This window comes from Odocoileus virginianus, chromosome 9, assembly GCF_023699985.2.
Source record: "Odocoileus virginianus isolate 20LAN1187 ecotype Illinois chromosome 9, Ovbor_1.2, whole genome shotgun sequence".
NCBI lineage: Eukaryota > Metazoa > Chordata > Mammalia > Artiodactyla > Cervidae > Odocoileus > Odocoileus virginianus.
This window is the reverse complement of record NC_069682.1, coordinates 35,232,438-35,236,877: the sequence shown is the minus strand read 5'-3', so window position 1 is coordinate 35,236,877 and position 4,440 is coordinate 35,232,438.

Below are 4,440 nucleotides of genomic sequence, written 5' to 3'. Positions count from 1 at the left end.
ATCCTCGTTTTCCCATGTAGGATGTTAAAAGATAATGCACCAAACTCAAATATATATAGGTATCACTGTGAACACGTTTAGTTTCTAAACTAAACAAGCAAAACTGGAAGGGATGTTGTTGCCTCTAAGAAACTGTCAAGGATTACAGTAGTCATAGGCAGGGCCTTTTTTTTTTTTTTTTAAAGGGAATTTGGAAAGTATTTTGATTTTTTTAAATACTATTTCTATTTATTTGATCCCTACCTGTGGCATGTGGGATCTAGTTCCCTGACCAGGGATGGAACCTGGGCCCCCTGCATTGAGAGCATGGAGTCTTAGCCACTGGACCACTAGGAAAGTCCCAGGGTCTGTCCTTCTGGTAAACCTACTATAACAATGGAACATCTACCTTCCTGTATATCTTTATTACAAATAGAAGTAGAATAAAATTAAAAAAAAATAAACAATAAAAAGAATGTTATATAAATGGAATTATACAATGGGTAACCTTCGGTATTGCTTGTTTTAAATCAGCCTAGTCTTCAGAGACTCTTCCAAGTCATTGCTTGTTGACTAATGGTTTTAACACGTGTCTGTATTCCTAAACAAGATATGGTTTACTTTGATCTGTTTTTTAAAGTAATTTGAATCTTATAGTACACTTCTTTTGTCACTTGCTTTTTTTCTTTCAACAATATGTTTTGAACCTTACTTTTGTTAATGTGTGTGGCTATGAGCTATTCCTTCTCACTGTACAGATTTATCACCATGTTTTAATCACATCAGTTATTGATGGTCATTTGGGTTGCATTGAGATTCTTATTTTTCTAAGAATAATAAATGCTGCTATGATGAGTATTCTCATCTGTGACTCTTGGTACAAAAGTGCAAGACTTTTTCTAGATTCAGAACCATAAGTGGAATATCTGTGTCATTTAGTATGTGTATGTCCAATTTGACTAGGTAAAGAAAAACTCTTTTCCAAAAAAAATTTTTTTAGATACTTATTTGGCTGTGCATGTCTTAGTTGCTGCACTGGGATCTTCAGCCTTCAGTCTTCACGTGTAGCATTCGGGAGTTTCTAGCTGTGGTATGTGGGATCTAATTTCCTAAACAGGGACTGAACCCAGATGCACTGCATTGGGAGCACAGAGTCTTATTAGTCACTGGACTATCAGGGGAAAAATAAAGGAAATTGAATAATGAAACTCGGAAGTCCCCAAAGTGCTTCAGTGAATATACATACCAGAAATATTTGATCAATTTCATTGCTCCACATCCTCACCACACTTTGAGTATTGTCAGACTTAAACATTTTTGAAAGTTGATAGTTTGTTCAGTCATGTTTGATTCTTCGCGATCCCATGGACTGTAGTTTACCAGCCTCCTCTGTCCATGGACTTCTCCAGGCAAGAATAGTGGATTGGTTAGCCATTCTCTTCCCCAGGGGATCTTCTTGACCCAGAGATTGAGTCTGGATCTCTTGCATTGCAGGCAAACTCTTTACCATCTGAGCCACCTGAAATCATATTTCTTTGTCATTTTAATTGTAGTTTCCTATTTACTAATGAGGCTGAGTATCTTTTTATATGTTAATGAACCATTCATGTTTTCTTTTCTGGAAGATGCTTGTCTAAGTCTTTTGCCATCTTTCTATTGTTTGCCTTTTTTACATTCATTCACGAGAGTTCTTTATATAGTCTGGATTCTAATCATTTGTAAGATAAATGTGTTGCAAAAAGTTCTCTGCTGTGTAGCTTACCATTCTCTTGTGCCTCTTGATACATTTTTAATTTTTCTGTAGTCAGCCTTATCAACTTTTATGGTCTGTTTCAGCCTTATCAACTTTTGTGGTCTGTTTTTGTTTCTTAAGAAATTCTTCTCTACCCTCTGATCATGAATACATTCTTCTACATTATGTATGTATATATATATATATATATATACATACATACATACATGCATATTTCAATGTTTAATCCACTGGAAATTGTTCTGTGTACACATTACCAGTTTCCTTTATTTTTTCCCCAAATGGGTAACCAGTATTCTAGTTTCACCTATTGAATGACACATCTTTCCCCACTGCTCTGCAGTGCCTTCTCTCATAAATCACACGTGTGGGTCTCTTTCTGGGTTCTCTGTTCTGTACTGGCAGTCAACTTGTACACTAATGTCTACTTATACACCAATGTCTGTCCATCCACCAATGCCCAACTGTGAACCAATGTCTCACACTATTTTAATTACTACTAATGTCTGATATTGTCTGCACACCGCATTTTTCTTCAGGAGTGGGATGGTTATTCTTTCATATATACTTAACAATAGTTTGAGCAGACCCCACAGGTAGCCCAGCGGTAAAGAATCTGCCTGTCAATACAGGAGATGCAAGAGACACAAGTTTGATCCCTGGGTCAAGAAGATCCCCTGGAGTAGGAAACAGCAACCCACTTTAGTATTCTTGCCTGGGAAATCCCAGGGACAGAGGAACTTGGTGGGCTACAGTCCATGGGTTTGCAAATGAGTTGGACACGACTGAACACACATGCACAGAAATATCTTTTTTTTTAAGTATTTTTAAGAATTGTATTAAATCTACAGATGAATTTGGGGCTTTTTGACCTTTTTTTCATGTGGAGTCTAACAATCTGTTAGTATGGTAAATCTTTCCATTGATTAGCATATTCTTTAACACTTTCCAATAAAAGTTTTTAAATTTTATTCACAGGAAATTTGCACAATATTTTTAGAAAATTTATTTCAAGGCTGTTTGTATTTTAGTTGCTGCTGTAAGTCACTTTTTAAATTAGACTTTTAATTTTTCTGACTGTTTACTATGTAGAAATGCAATTGACATAATACATATACACAGATTTTCTATAAACAACTTTGCTAAACTTTCTTATTACTTTTAATAATTTGCCTGAAGATTCTCTTGGTTTTCCACCCAGACAATCATACTGACTACAAACAATGGTTTGTTACTTCCTTTATAACCCTATACCTTTATTTCTTCTTTTTTGACTTACTGAACTTATAAGAAAGCTGGTCTATTGTTGAATAGAGCAAGCAGCTTTGTCTTATTCTGGGGTGCTGATTCAAAGATGAATTCAGTTTGCAAAAAGTTATCAAGCTGTGGGCTTATAATTTGTGCACTTTTTTTTCTAACACTATGTTAAGTTGTTGTTCTCTACTAAGTCATCTCTGATTCTTATTCGACTCCATAGACTGTAGCCTGCCAGGCTCCTCTCTCCATGGGATTTCTCAGGCAAGAACACTGGACTGGGTTGCCACTTCCTTCTCCGGGGGATCTTCTCAACCCAGGGATCAAACACACCTCTCCTGTACTGGCAGGCGGATTTTTAACCATTGAGCTACCAGGGAAGTCCAATTCTATGTTATATGCTTCAATAAAAAGTTAAAAAAAAAAAAACAATGAAGGAATATTTTCCCCAACATCCTAACCTGTCCTCATAACTGTATGCTCTAAGGATGCCACTGAGCAGGTTTGTACCTGTCTATTGCAACCTGACCATACATTACCAGAGAAAAGGAGTCTTAGGAGAGGACAGGGGAGGTGTTTTTTTCCTGCTTTAGAACCACAGGGAGGGGGCACAGCAGACCCCGAGGGCAGAATGGGGAGGGGAGGTAGCAATGTAGGACAGATTTCCACAAAATGGAAGGAAAAGCTTTCTAACAGCGGTGTTGTCGAAACCAAACGAGGGCTGCTTTTTGGAAAATGAGCTCCCCAGCTCTGGAGGTATTCAAGCGAAGCTGACTACACAGCTAACGAGAGCGGCCACCTCCTCCCCCTAATACTGGGTGAGCTGTGGACCACTCTTCCAACTCCAAACTTTTGAGATTTTTAAAAGAATTGAGTTCTTTTTTTTTTCATTTCTTATCCTATTTTGAGGCGATGCTCTATCAATACCTCTCACAAAACTTAAAATACTGATGTTACACAAGAGATAAGTCAACAGAGGCAAAACTGATTCTTTGAAAATGTTAACAATACTGTTGATAAACCCATCTAGTCTGATCACACACAAAAGACAGATAACATCAGAATTCCTTTCTTCCAAAGAGATATCCAGTAAATATAAGAATAGGTGTGCATCCAACATGGTCAAATAAAAGTGTGATTAAACCTGTCATGCTCCACCTTAACCCCCTAAGTATTGAGCTACATTTTGAGATTTCTTGCCTTAGATCCTGTCATTCTACATTGTTTTCAAATAATAGACAGAGTGGATCAGATACTAGGTGATTTGAAATCCAGTGAAAGAAAAAAGAAAAAAAAATTCTGTTAATGGGTTTTTTGTTTTCTGTGTGTGTGTGTGTGTTTTGTAAAATAAGGAACTTTGAAAAGAGTGAAGTTTTTAAGGTTTTTATGAGATGGGGCATACTTCCATGATCTCACAGTTTTACTCTATTTTTACTTTCATTCAACCAAGCGTC